Source organism: Neovison vison, chromosome 3 (genome assembly GCF_020171115.1).
Source record: "Neovison vison isolate M4711 chromosome 3, ASM_NN_V1, whole genome shotgun sequence".
NCBI classification, from domain to species: Eukaryota; Metazoa; Chordata; class Mammalia; order Carnivora; family Mustelidae; genus Neogale; species Neogale vison.
In genome coordinates, this window is record NC_058093.1 from 210763627 (window position 1) to 210778881 (window position 15255).

The window sequence follows — 15255 nt, forward strand, 5'->3', positions numbered from 1 at the left end:
ATCCTCACAGTGGGCCTTGTTGCTTTTTTAAGAGAGACTATCCAGAACATTAGACGCATGCATATTTAACAATAAGTGTGAAAACATTTTAGAAACCTGGAAATTATTTTTGAGACATTTGCCGCCATTCAATGGTACAGCATCCTTTATGAGTATAGTTAATTAAGAAGGGACTTTTTTTTTTTTCCTCCATAAATATCGCAAGCCCAGTGACTTAAGGTATAAATACCATTCTTGGGCAGAGAAACCTTTAACATGTGTTTTGTATTAGACACTGTACTGTGTTTCTGTGTTTTCCTTTCTATTCAAAACTGTGATGAGCACTAAGCAGTGTTTCATACTTTTCTCTGCAAATGGCTGTTCTTTGGGTTGTGGGAAGTAATTTCTCTATAGCCCTTCCCTTCTTCCAAGACTTTGAATCCGGATTAATTTTTGTTTATGAAGCTTTCTGAGATGCATTACTGAAAAAGACAGTTGAAGAAGTATATCTGAAGAAAGCACATGGATGCATTTCACAACTGTGCTGTTTTATAAAAGCATTTAAATACAATCTTCCTGAATCTGGAAGCCTCCATGCTGACTTACAAAAACGGACTTGAGTGTTTCAAGGTTGAGGCAGACATGGGCACATTTGTCTGTACAATGATAATAAAAGATCTCTTTTCTTTCCCCTGACTTAAAGCTGGTTACCCAGGCCAGAAACCTGGACCTGGAGTGGCTCTCCACTTTCCTGTCTACACATCCAGCCTCTGGATCACCAAGTCCTGCCATTTTATTCTGAGTATTTGTTCACATGGCTTTTCCCATTCCTGCCTGTAGTGACTGCCTCCGATTCTTAGTGCTTCTTAAAACTTCTGCAGCCGCCTCTGGATGGATCGCTGTCTGCCTTTGACCTCTGGTTTTCCTCTCCCCTCTGCCTAGGTTCTCCCCTGTGTTTCGGAGCAGAGGTTCTCAGACTTCAGTGAGTGTCTGAATCACCTGGAGGGCTCTTTATATAAGAGTTTTTTTTTTTTCTTTTTTTTTTAATTTATTTGACAGAGATCACAAGTAGGCAGAGAGGCAGGCAGAGAGAGAGGAAGGAAAGCAGGCTCTCCACTGAGCAGAGAGCCCGATGCGGGGCTCGATTCCAGGACCCTGGGATCTTGACCTGAGCCGAAAGCAGAGGCTTTAACCCACTGAGCCACCCAGGCGCCCCCTGGAGGGCTCTTTCAAGTGCAGTTTCTGATTTGGTAGGAGTGGAGCCTGACACTTTCCATTTCTTCCATTTTCCCAGGGGATGCTGATACTCCTGGTCGGGGACCCCCTGTGAGAACCAGCACTCTAGTTATGTGGCCCGCACAACTGATGTGTCACTGCCTCGCTTCAAAAGGCAAAGGCTGCACTTGCCGGTGCGGCCGTGGGTCACAGTGGCCTGGTCTGGTCTCTGTCTCTGGGCTCCTCTCCCGCTGCTCCCTATTTCACCCCATTTCTCTAGCTAGACACCCGGTAGACCCCCTTCCTGGCTCCTCTGCCTAGAAGGCCGCCCTCCTCTGTTGTGAAGCAGGGATGTCAGTGGGAGAGGTGAGTACTTTTCTGGGCTCATCTTAACTCGGTAAAATGCATAACAGGAATGAATTGTTCCACGGCACTCAGAAGCCAGTCATGCCACATCCCTGTTTTTCTAGAGCAATTAGATCTCATTGGAGCCCTGACTCACCAGGAAAAGGAAGATGGCATCTACCAGTCACTCAGGGGTGGGGTGTATACCTCAGGACTCGTTGCTCTTCCCCCTCCCGCCCACTTCATCGGTGGTGGGTCCTGTTTGCTGGGCACTCAGGCCAGGTAGGGGGTGCCCTGGTGCCAGTCCGGGGGAGCCTGCTCTTCCTGTCTCCATCCCTTCCGCCTCTGCTCCCCCAGCCTCCTGTCCCGCTCCCCCACACGAGTTTAATTTGGGTTTGGACCTGTTTTTTAAATGTTGGTATGTTTAAGAATTTTAAGGGGGAAGCTTGTTAAAAATGCAGATTCCCACAACTCCACCTTAAGAGAGTATGACTCAGGAGCTGAGGTGGTGCCCAGGAGCATGTGTGGTAGTAAGAACGTTAGGCACTTTTGTAGTTGTCCCGTAGGTCATGGGCTGGGTAGCTCTTGCCTGGACCCTTCCTGCCTTCTCCCATTAGGCCCAGAAGTCTAAAGGCCATTTTGCTACAAACAGTTAAGTCATTTGGCTACCCAGCTTGAGATTCGGGACTGGACCGTGGACACATGCCGCACTCTTCCGGCTACATGAAGCCCCCTCCCTCCGCTCCAGGCTGCTGAGGCAGGCGTAGCCTTGGAGACCAGTACACACCACAGAGCTAGGGAGGCACCCAAATCAGGGTTTGGCTTTTTGTTTTCTTTCTGGCATGATGCTCCCATGTCCAGAGGTGGGGAGGATTCTCAGGGTCTCCAGCGGCTACCTTCTCCCGTTCTGGGCACGGCTGAGGATGAGTTGCTTTGTAATTGGCAAAATGATCATCTCAGATCAAAGGAAGCTGCTGAAGTGGCTCGCATTCATATCGGGATGGCAGCCGGTGATGGCTCTTACGTGGAAGGAAGGGAGCTGCTTCCAAGCGAGCCCAGCTCTGACGTCCTGGCTGGACTCCTGCTCTTGTCCCTGGAGCCCTGTCCCCACCCCACCCCTTGGAGTTGCCTTCAGGGTGTTAGCTACAGTTTTCATCACAACCTCAAAGGGTGGTGAGTCACTGCCTTGGTGTAGAATTGAAATGAACAGAATTCCGAGCCAGAGCAGTTCTAAAACTTGCAATTTTTGTGTTCCAGTGAGATTGAAAAAAATCTGTGTTCACTGAACCATAGACCTACTTTCACATGGAGTCTCTACCTGTAATAACATCATTGTCTGAGCTCTGGGCTAGCTCTTGGCTAGGTTCAGTAGGGAATCTTCGGCAAGGGGAGAGGCTGATAAAAATGTTCTCACGTGGCAATCCGAATTAGGAAGAAGACTTCTAAAGTCATTGTGTAGCAGCCTTCAGTTCTGTGTTTGGAAGATGTACTTTTACTTGAAAGGTTCAGATAATTAGCTGTATTAGAGACATTCACTGCATGTGAGAGTGTGGAGTCATGCACTTTGAAATGATCAGAGAAGGGGCGCCTGGGTGGTTCAGGTGGTTAAGCGTCTGCCTTCAACCCGTTGTCCCAGGGTCGAGCCAGGCATTGGGCTCTCTGCTCAATGGGGAGCCTGCTTCTCCCTCTGCCCCTGCTGTTCCCTCTCCTTGTGCTCTCTCGCTTGCTCTCTCTCTGTGTCAAACAAATAAATAAACTCTTTTTTTTTTTTACTTGTGCCCATTTTTTTTCCTTCAATTTATTTATTTTCAGAAAAACAGTATTCATTATTTTCTTCACCACACCCAGTGCTCCATGCAATCCATGCCCTCTATAATACCCACCACCTGGTACCCCAACCTCCCCCCCCCACCACCACTTCAAACCCTTAAAAAAATAAATCAGAGAGGGACGCCTGGGTGGCTCAGTTGGTTAAGCAGCTGCCTTCGGCTCAGGTCATGATCCCAGCGTCCTGGGATCGAGTCCCACATCGGGCTTCTTGCTCCGCAGGGAGTCTGCTTCTCCCTCTGACTCTGCCTGCCTCTCTGTCTGCCTGTGCTCGCTCTCGCTTGCTCTCTCTCTGACAAATAAATAAATAAAATCTTAAAAAAAAAATCAGAGAAATATTTGGTACCTTTGAAAACAATACTCGCAGTGACTTGAGGCGTGCGTGTGTGTGTGTGTACGCACACGCGTGTGTGCGTGTGCACAGGCCTGTGACATTAACAGTTAGCAAAAGAGCGCTCTGTCTTACTCCTTTTGAAACCAGCACACCACGTCTACCTGTCACATGTTGTGGTGGGATTTGAGAAGAACAAGGACGGTTTTATCGGGATTGGGATGTTTTGCAGGGGAATAACTTTGCACGCTCTTTGGCTTTCTACCGTAACCTGTGCAGCAACTGCAAGCTTGAAACCAGCGGGCTGTTCCTGCTCAGATCTAGCTCCTACCCCACACAGCTTGAGATGAATAAGCCTCACTTCACACGTAGCGGGCAGCTCGGCTGCTTGCTCGTTCCCACCGTTTGATTCCCTGGGAGCTGGAAGCAGAGGTAACAGAACCTCACTCAGATTGGTGTGGCAGAGACTACTGAATCATAAGCACTGACCAGCATGGTCCAGCCGCTTTCCTGGGGCTCGTGGTAAAGGCGACCGGTTGTCTCGCCAGGAGAACTAATGCAGACCGTGAGTCCTTTCTGAGCTTCAATTTCAGTAATGTGCATTCTTTCATCAAACTTGAATTCTTGTGCTTTTCGAGATGTGTGTGGGGGGAGAGAGATTTTCCTAAGGCTGAGACCACAGCTTTTTGTTTTTTTTGTTTTTTTAAGGAGTGTTTTTTTTTTTTAATATTTTATTAATTTATTTGACAGAGAGAGCACAAGTAGGCAGAGAGGCAGGCAGAGAGAGAGGGGGGAGCAGGCTCCCCGCTGAGCAGAGAGCCTGATGTAGGGCTTGATTCCAGGACCCTGAGATCATGACCTGAGCTGAAGGCAGAGGCTTAACCCACTGAGCCACCCAGGCGTCCTGAGATCACAGTTTTATACTGATTTCCTTCGCTTTCATGTCGTGTGCCAGAGTATTTAGTATCTCCGTTGTTGGGTTGCAGACAGGGCTGACTGCCTTTCTGGTGAGTCCCTTCTTTTTCTGGTGCCTCCGTTTCCTCCTTCACCCTCCTCGTCTCCCATTTGGTCCATTTTCTCTTGCTTCCACCTCTTGACCTTGACCCTTCTCCTTTCCCCTCTCCCTCCTGTCCTGGCAAGCCATCGTAATTGGGAAATTGGCTGATCGCATTGTGTGTAAAATTTCTTGTGGTTGTAGTTCTTTTTCACCCAAATTCCAGTTATTTGAATTGCCCAGCTGTTTGGATTCTGGCTAAGTGGGACTTATTTCATCTGAGGATCTGAAACCATAGTGCCAGTTAGTCTTTACGTGCATATCCGAGTTTGCTATTGAAGACACCAAGGGGGTGATATTGTAATAAGTCAGCAGATGCGAAGTGGTATGCTTTCAAAATTGCTCTTCTGTCTAGTACTTAGCAGCTGGAGCATGCAGCATCCATTGCCTCCTGCCCCTAGCTTGATTTTCCCCTGTAATGTAACATTGTTACACCGAAGTTACTTCATGCTTTTCCCTTTTAAGTGTTCCTTTGTCTACCTGTGTCACAGATGTTAGATTATGCTGCTTTCTTAAAGGCTGAAGCAGCGCACAAAGTAAAATCCTAAAATTTTTAGAAGCTATACAACATTATATTGTAAATGTGCAAAAATTCTTAACAAAATGAGTGGTTTGGAAGGATTTCCATGAGAACTCGTTCCGCAGAAAGGTAGTAAATTCCTTAAAATAACGAAACTTTGGCTTCTAACAGGGTCATTGTTTGGCAGGGTCCACATTTTTAAAAACTTTCCAGAGCTAAGAGGAGGAAATGATTCTGAGACAATGTAGCAATTTAAAAAATAAAGACAATAAATTAACATGTGCATTATTTGCCAAACACTGCTTTCCTTTCTTCCAACTTTTTACCTCACATTCTGAATAAATTGGATGATGTGAAGAACTAGATTAACTTTTCCTTTTTTTTTTTTTTTTTTTTGTTTGGGACTGAAATTAGTATTGCAGAAGTGGAAATTTGGCAGCAAGTATGGAAACTAGCAAATCAGTGTTCTGTGCTTCTTAGTTTAATGAAACCCACAAGAATGAGGAAAGACTGCATGGCTTCAAATAAGAGAAGGCTGTACGAGTGTAGGCTTTGCCTTTTCTGGAATTTTATTTTTACTCTTATTAATTCAGTAACATGTAGAACATGCAGAACGGCATGTCCAAACTTTAGTTGGTTAATAGTGACCTCTAAATGGGTAGAATTTCAACTCCCAATAGTTACTTTTTGATGATTTGTTGGAGAAAATGCTGGGAAATAGTTTCCAAGAATGGCGTAAAAGGAAGAGGAATATGGTAATTTAAAAATAACAACAGGCATACCTGGCTGGCTGAGTCAGTCTGTAGAGCTTGAGTCTCTTGGTCTCCGGGTCATTGAGTTCAAACCCCATGTTGGGTATAGAGATTACTTAAAAATAAAATCTTTAAAAAAAATGACAAAAGTAACACAACAACCACTGTGAACTAATGGAAGGTAAGCAATTGGCTGATGATAGTTTTTACACTCAGACATTGTGTTCTGAACTTGACTTCTAATGAGGTAATAGAAGCATATATCCAATTTCAATTGAAGTGACCAATTACGGAGTATTTGGAGCATCTGTGTTCCTTTCAAATAAAATAGGGTAGGTGGGGGGCACTTGGGTGGCTCAGTTGGTTAAGCGTCCGACTCTGGATTTTGGCTCAGGTCATGATCTCAGGGTTCTGAGACTGAGCCCTGCATCAGGCTCCATGCTGGGTGTGGAACCTGCTTGAGATTCTCTCTCTCTATCTCTCTCTCTCCCTCCGCACCACACCTCCAACTCCACTCTGTCTCTAATAAAAGGGGGGGGGAGGTGGACTTTTTTTTTTTAGATGATGGTTTTCATTGTCAATATGTTTTTTTCCAGCCAGCTGGGACTCTAGCAAGTCCATTAGACATAGCTAACTTTTAGTGTATCTAAGTTGGTAGTCTAAATATAGTATCTATCGATTGGATGGGGGCCCCCAAATGTGGGGCAACAATAGGGTGGAAGCCAGTGGTGCAGGCTGTGAAAGAATTCACCAGAGGCAGAACAGAGGAGATAGAAGTTTATTGAATACACTGCAAGACAGCCGTGGTCAGGACAGCAGAGGAGAGCCTGTCTGCAATGGGGTGGGGTAAAGGGGGAAGAAGAGGAGGTATGGCAATATGTGGGATTATCCCTTTTTTGGTAACTGTGCCTAGTTGTAAGTAGCTCATTGGTCATTTAGAACCTATGGATATTTTGATGGGCCTTTTCTACATTGCATTGCTCAAGGCTTTTTGCCTGAAAGTTGTCTCCCACATGAGTGACTTCCAAATAGATGTTCTCTTTTCATCTGTGGACATTTTGTAGATTTCTGTAGGAGGCTGGACCTGCTTTCCAAGTCAGTTTCCTCCATGTGGTTCCTTTACACCCTCTCTTAGGTGCTGTCCTCCAGTTTTCCCAGATGGCCCTTTCCATCACCATCATCAGTGGGTTGCCATCAGCTGAAGCCCACATTAATGTGTTTGTGGATATCCCCTAAATACCCGCCTTCTGCTGAGCCAGTTGCTGTGTATTTGAATACACATTATTAGGGGGTGCTAGGGAGGGCTACCCAGTGCTGTCTAGTGCTTTGTTACCAGACCACCACATTGGCATCCCTTGGGAGCTTGTTAGAAATGAAGAATCTTGGGGCTTGCTGCAGACCCGCTGAGTCCAAATCTGCCCTATGCAAAGTAGTGCTTATACTGGTCCTATTTTAATGACCATTTACAGGTTTATTGAAACACTGGATGCCAAAGATAAAGGTCCTTTCATAATAGAATGTGTTTTCATTAAGTTATTTCAGAATACTGGAGACTTTATTTGACAAATTCATGCACAGAGAGTTCGGATGGGTTGAGTTCTGTTTGGCTCCAGCAGAGAACAGTTAGTTCCTTTCTGCCTTCTGCTTAGTCCATGAGTCTTGCAGGGCTGTGCTGTGAAGGGTAATCCTTTGGGACACTCTGGAGTTTGATTGTTTTTTGGTTTGTTTGTTTGTTTTTTTTAAATATTTTTTATTTATTTATTTGACAGAGAGAGATCACAAGTAGGCAGAGAGGCAGGCAGAGAGAGAGAGAGAGGAAAGCAGGCTCTCCACTCAGCGGAGAGCCCGATGCGGGACTCGATCCCAGGACCCCGGGACCATGACCTGAGCCGAAGGCAGCGGCCTAACCCACTGAACCACCCAGGCGCTCCGGGACACTCTGGAGTTTTACCAATAGACTAGAGTTTGCTCTTTTCTGCAGTTGGAAAGGGTAGGTGGACAAAGTAGGGGACAGGTGATGAGAGGAATTTGAGGTTATTAATTAATTAATAATTAATTGGCTAAGTGCCTTGACTACTGTTTTAGAGCTGCAGGTCCCAACTCCTTGGCTGGTCAAGAAATCATTTTAGTAGGTCACAACCAGCTCTCAAAAAGTGATGTGCAATAGAAGAGAAGATAGAATATACTTTACAACCATAAGGCTAAGTATTATTTTTAGAAACTTAATTTGAAAAAAAAATTTTGGTTTTAGAAATTTTTAAAAAGTTACGTATGTGGTCTGAGTCAGTATATAGAGATATTTAATGTCACAACTCAGTATATGTATATATGCGTATATATATGCATTTTCACACATATATGTATGTACTTACATACATGTATATATTGCGTGTGTTAAGAGTGTTTGAAAGTCCAAAATGACTAGTATCGCAGGTGAGTTACAGAAGAAATATGAAGGGGATATAATCTATGTAGTTTAATAGAGGAGAAAGACTAAGTATTGATTTTTTTTCAAGTATTGATGTTTATTATCATCTTAGTTTACCAAAATAACAAAACATATCCAGATATCAATAAACAGTAAACATTCTGCCATTTAGGAATACTGGAAATATAGGGTGTGAAGATTTTAAACCACTGTAGTTATTATAGAGCTATTATAATATCATTGAAGATTTAAAATATTTAAAATCTAATGAAGTATAATCAGGACTAAAATGATTTTTGGACTTCATTTGATTTTCACTGCTGATTTACACAGCTTTAGGATCTTCTGTATTTTTGGTGTTTTCCTGGTCAGTGTTCAGGATCTATATGTACGTAAAGGGTGGAGGGGCATCCTTTGAGCTCAGAGAGTGCTCATTTCCAGGTTCCCAGGTGAGGCTTGAAATGTACTCTTGGTTACTTAGTCTACTGAAGAAGACCTTAGCTACCATTGAAGGTTGAGGAGTCTAGTTTTTTGGCCTCTTTTCAACCTTCTTCCTGTTCTTATGTCTTTAGCATCTGGCACAGGGCTTGGCATGTTTAGCATCTGGTAAATCCTTGTTGAATGAATGCATGACTCTTTGAATTGCTCCTCATTTTTCTTGAGTAAGTGCCAAGTCCTTACAATTTCCTACAAGCTCTTGGGACCCCCATTGCCTCTTTGACCTCATCTCCTGCTACTTTTGCCCTCATTCGTTCTGTCCAGGCACACTGCTTCTTTGTTCTTGGACCCTTCCCTGAAATCCTCTTTCTCAAACATCCATGTGTCCAACACCGCCCCCACCCCCGGGCCCTGCCTCCTTCTAGCCTTGGTTTTTTTTTTTTTTTTTTTTTTAAAGATTTTATTTATTCATTTGACAGAGAGAGGTCACAAGTAGGCAGAGAGGCAGGCAGAGAGAGAGGAGGAAGCAGGCTCCCCGCTGAGCAGAGAGCCCGATGCGGGACTCGATCCCAGGACCCTGAGATCATGACCTGAGCCGAAGGCAGCGGCTCAACCCACTGAGCCACCCAGGTGCCCCCTAGCCTTGGTTTTGATAACTGCCTTCTCAGGGAGCATTCTCTGGTACCACTTCCCTTTGGCCGTACTGGCCGTACTGGCCTCTGCTCTACTCTGTACTTGCCTTTGTACATGGCCTTTACCATTTCTGCGTGAACTACTTAATTGAACTGTTGGGTAGGTTTAGTGTTCAACTGTAGACCCTTGTTCTACTCACTGATGTGCCCAATTGCCTGGAATAGTGTCTGGCCCTTGGCGGGTATTCATACAGCCTGCCAGAGGGTTGCATGGTTCAGTGAGTTTGAGTGTCGAGTTTGACATACTTGGGGTTCTTCTTTCTACCTCATGCAACTTGGTGACTTCTCTGATCTGTTCCCGGCATTTAGCATCACCCCTTCACAGTGCTAGGGATTCAGTCCATTGAAACAGCTTTCTACAGAGAGTTGGGTCCATTTTTAACGTTAAATATTTAAATAGAGGTCAATAAAATTAATTGATAATATTTTTATCTTTGCCATATGAAAACCAGTCTTGACATTTAATTATAAAAGCACAGACTTAGTTATGTTTGTCCTGTTTTCCATACTAAATTTTAGAGAAATAACAACTTAGGTCCCTTTTATTTTCTGATAGTGGTGGAAAATTTGGCACATAATGGGTCTTCAAAAACATTGCTGCTTCACCAGCCTGGGACTGAGTCCACTGTGGCTTCTGAGAAATCCTGGCTGTGGCCACCCACTGTGCCAGTCTTTGGGGGTCAGGGCTCTTGTGTGCCAGCTTGGTTCCACAGTATCCACATTTGTTTCTGCCTGTGGAGTGTTCATGGGAAGTGACCAAAAGGGTCTGAAAGAAGTGTGCTTATTGGTGAATGACTTGTTGCTATTTCCAAACAGACTCATAAAGTCTGGGTTTGAGGGTAATATTACAACAAAAATACACCTTAGCTTTCAAAGGAATTCCCAAGAATAAAACATATCCATTTTTTGATACGTCAGCTTTGCTTTATTTCTTAATTTAACCATTTGTTTTGATGGCTCTGTGGATCTGCTTGTAGGATGAAATAGGATTCAAATCTTAGCTTTGCCTCTTAATCACTATATGACCTTAGACAAATCATCTAAATTCTCTCGCCTCTGGTTGTCCCATCTGCTAACTGAGGATACTAAAACATCCATACAAGGTTGCTGTGAGCATTAAATGAGATACATAAAGTGACTTGCAAGAGAGGCACTGAGCAAAGATTAAATATATGTTAGCTTTATTGTTATTGTTACTATTATCGCTTAGAAATGAATGACCGAGATGCTTGAGTATCTTTATCTGTTTGATTTCTTCTTGTTGTAATTAATTAAGTAATCGAACAGGAGGTCAAAAGGGGCAGAGAATAGAACACTTGGGCCGGAGCTCAGAATCCTGGGTATGCACGGCTGTTTCTTGAAGTAGGCCTTGTCTTGCTCTCAGGAATGTTGAAACCCCAAGCCTAAGTGCTGTGTGGTAGGATATGTGGGTCATTTTGACATGTATCTCTATAATGCCAGTGGCTACTGTTCTTTCTTATAAGGTAGGCTCTGTGATAAGCAGATGCCAGTGGTATGGTGGGGAAGGCAAGAGGCCAAGTTCTTTGCCCCGGGATGTGACCCACCTGTGTCACTTGGTCAACACTCTTCACCTCCATGTTCCTTGATTTCTTCCTCACTGATACAAAGGAACAGGGCTTGAACTCATTAAGTGTGAGAGCTTGTAAGATATGAGAGGTGGGAATTTGCCTCAAGTCTTCCTCTGAGGCTGCTATTCTAGGGAGTGCCAGATAGGAGATATGGATATGGTTGAGGGGTACAGGGAAAGAAGTAGATTGTATAGAATAACCCAGAAAATATGATACCTAGCCTTAGAAAATATGAGACTTGTTCTTAAGAGCTGGTATTCTCGGGGAGTCCCGTGTAAACATGAGAGAGGGTATGTGCAGATAGCCCAAGAATACTGGAAAGTGAGTGAGGAAGATTGTAGAGGGTGAGGTAAACCAGGAGGACTCTTGGGATGAGGTACTTCTATTGTGAGTTATATGTATTAGCAGCTGTTTTTCTCTGATCAGAAGCAATGCTATTCTTTATTAATTTGACTATATATTTAATATTTATGACCAGTTACTCAGGCCCTTATTGTCTTTCTAAGTCTCTGCAATGACCTGAAAGGTAGATAACCTTATCTTCATCTGTTAGCTGTTGTGCTCAGAGATGACTTCATTTCCCTGGGGTCAGGCACCCAGTTGTGGTGGCTCTGGATTTGAACCCAGGGCAGGCTGTGTCTTTGGCTCTTTTACTCCACCAGTCCACGTGCTCATGGAGTTCTTGTCATAGCGACTGAGTGTTTGATTCCCTTTTTGGCTTGTAACAGATATGGTAACATCTCCATTTGGATGTGTGCTAATATGCTTTAAAAAGTATAGTTTGACCTTGAGAACTCCTCCCAGAATGCTTGAGAAATGAGACAGTACTTTATTGCTTAAGAAGCAAAAAAGGATCTTGATGTCCCAATCACTGTCCGGTTTTTCATTGCTTTCAAGTATTTTGTGATCCTTTGTGGAGGTGTAGGTCTTTGTCTTCCTCCCCTTGAGTTTGGAAATAACTAGGAAACTACTGTTGGACTTGAATGTCACTTAAAAGAAATCATCGTCTTTATTGTTGTTTCCTTAAGGTGCTCATTCCAGCTTTTAGAAACTTTATTCGCCCTTTGTGTGCTTTGAAACATTTAATTCTGCCTTTATGGATCCTGAAACATCCCGCTTTTAGATTTTACACGCGTCCTCCGCCCTTGTGCGCGCGCACCTCCCTATGTGCGTGCACGCTCATGCGCATCTGCATGCACGTGTGTGCGTGCGCGCGCGCATGCGTGTGCGCAGAGACCGCGTCACCTTACCCGGCAGGAGCTCGAGCTGCCATGTTGGCTCCAGTGCTTCCTCGCAGTGCAGAGCTGCCTGGGGGTGGCCTTGTCCTAGTTTCCTCATACATAGTTCCGGCCTTTATAAAGCTTAGCAAAGGGAGCTTCAGAACTTTGCAGTCTGAAGAGCTCAAGCCAAAACAGCAGGGAAGATAGAAAACCTGTCTGTTTAGCCATAGGCAGATGGACTGTTTTTGCTTTGACTGAAAGATTTTCTTGGTTGAAGGGCGAGGCGGGGCGGGAAGAGCCTGTGAAGGTCTGTTGGCCGTCCCGCTGTCCTGTGAGCACAACCCTCAGAGCTGTTGCCATATTGTGCTGGGTGGGAGGAGGTGTGTGTGGGAGCCCGCCAGCACTGCCTTACTCCAGTAGGTGCACCCCGAGGGGCCTTGGGGACCAGTTCTTTGAGGAGGCTGACCACATCAGCAAGGGCCCCTCATCCAGCCCTTTGTGCTCCAGAAGAGATGACTTTCGGATGTGGCCGTCGCCATGCCTTATTTCTTCTTGGCAAGTGGGATGGGACTGTTTCTTTGTTGCATCTGCTTTGAAGAGGTCCTTCGTTTCTATTTTGGGAACAGAATTCTCTGTTAGAAGTAAGGCAGACGGCCGACAGAAGGCAGCTGGCTTTGGGATCCTTCTCCTCAGTCGTGGCCCTGGCTGGTTTTGTGTCTGCTGGGAGTTGCCCAAAGCTGCCCTCTTCCTCTGCATTCCTCGATTTTGAAAGGCACCCATGAAATGGTTGATGCTTTGTTAAGATACAACTTGTCAAACTGTTGGTCTTGGCTCTGTGGCTGGAACCTTTCACTCCTCAATCTTCTTTGCATCTCACCCTGGGCTCTGCAGGGAGATTGCAGTTGATGCTACCTGGAGGCCTGACCCTTTCCCAGGGCGGCCTCAAATTGGGTTGAATAAATGGACATGCACATTTTATGTCGTGAAAATGTACCTAACAAAATTTATGCATCTGGGGTGGAAGTATAGGTCCATCCTTAAGGAATGCCTCAATGTTTCTGAAAAAAGATGTAAAGTCAGTATAGTTTTGGGAAAGAGACCTCTGTTTTCTATTTTCCTTGATCTCTTTGTGTAACATTGAAGTATATTACCTACTACTTTGTGTTTTTTTCTCTCCCAACTTATAATTTATACAAAATGGCTCTCTTGTTTCCGGGCATCACTGTGTTTTAAATGGCTACAGTTCCCAGCTGGAAGCCAGTCTGGTTTCAGAGAAAGGCACACTGCCAGATTTCTCTCTTAACCTTTGTCAGGAATAAATATCTTCCTTTACCTTAAAGAGAAAGTGAGAATGTTGTGAAGATTGAGAATAAATGTGTCTTACTTCCCTTATGGTGTTTCAGTCTATTGCCACTCATGTATCCCCTTCTTGGGGCAAGGGAGGCAACTTCCTTGATTAATGTTACTTTCCAGGAATACCTGTAACTCTGCCTTAGTCTTGTTCTGTCTCTCAGCAGCTCATGATTCCCAGACTGTGACCACTGAACCTATAGTGCTGTGTAAACTGCTGGAAATGTGTTGGGAACGTGGCATTCAGAAGATAGTTTGGGCTGGGGAAGCCCCTCTGGAGAATAGTATGGTGGTTCCTCAGAAAGTTAAAAATAGAACTACCTTATGACCCAGCATTTGCACTACTAGATATTTACCCTAAGTTTACAGAAATGTAGATTTGAAGGGGGTACATGCACACTGATGTTTATAGCAGCATTATCAGTAATAGCTAAACTATGGAGGGAGCCCAAATGTCCATCGACTGATGGATGGATAAAGAAGATGTGACATATATATATAATGGAATATTACTCAGCCATCAAAAGGAACGAAAAATTGCCACTTGCAACAACATGGATGGAGCTAGAGTGCATTATGCTAAATGAAATAAGTCAGAGAAAGACAAATGTCATATGATCTCACTCATGTGGAATTTAAGAAACAAAACAGGTGAACATATGGGGCCTGGGAAGGGAGAGAGGGAAATAAATCATAAGGGACACTTAACCATAGAGAATGAACTGAGGGTTGATGGAGGGAGGGAGGTGGGGGGATGGGGTAGATGGATGAAGGGTATTAAGGAGGGCACTTTTTGTGATGAGCAATGGGTGTTTATGTAAGCGATGAATCACTGAATTCTGTTCCAGAAACCAATATTGCACTCTATGTTAACTAAAGAAAATTTAAATTAAAAAAAAAGAAGAAGTAAAAAAAAAAGAAGATGGTTTGGAGCTAGTGAGATCATCATCCCTCCAGGACCATACTTTATCACTTTGAAAACCTATGTATGGATTCCTCAAATGCTTCAAGCAGCAGGGTGTGGTCTATGTGTAAAGAACTCTGCTAGCATCTTTTTGGAGGTTGTAGGCTTAATAATTCTCATTAAGGGTCATTCTCTTGGGTGAACCATTCTACTGAAGGCTTAATTTCCTTGGTGGGGGCATGATATTATTGCTCAGTCTTCTTCCTTTGAAGCTCTGGACTTTGTGTTGAGCTGCGTTTTGTGAGATTATGGAAAAGGCATGTACTTACTAGAATTGAGGGTGGAGAGACCTGGGTGGGGTCTATAATTTAGCCTGTTTCTTTCTCCGCACAGGGTGAAGTTCCATGGTGTGGGTCATTGGTTATTTGCACACGTGGAGTTGGGCCCAAGAGAGTTAAAATTTGCTGAGAAGAAGAGGTGAATTTATTGAAATTCTTTGCCTCCTATGTCACGGAACTGATGTTTTTAGTTTATTTTGGCTTGAGTGTGAAAACACTGCTGCCTGAGAGGCTGAGCACCCAGGGATGAACCTTGGAGATAATATTAAAGTT

General features: G+C 44.2%; 1 protein-coding gene across 4 annotated transcripts in view; it reads left to right on the forward strand.

Moving 5' to 3' along the window:
• LDLRAD4 (low density lipoprotein receptor class A domain containing 4) overlaps window positions 1-15255 on the forward strand; it is a 418735-nt gene that overhangs the window by 39687 nt on the left and 363793 nt on the right. Inside the window, exon 1 of one of the 4 annotated variants that reach the window (XM_044243674.1) lies at window positions 15067-15121. The exons of the other annotated variants lie outside the window; for them this stretch is intronic. The gene's annotated coding sequence lies outside the window, so the exon portion shown is untranslated. Of the gene's footprint in view, window positions 1-15066; window positions 15122-15255 lie in introns of those variants that run through there. 4 annotated transcript variants of the gene reach the window in all.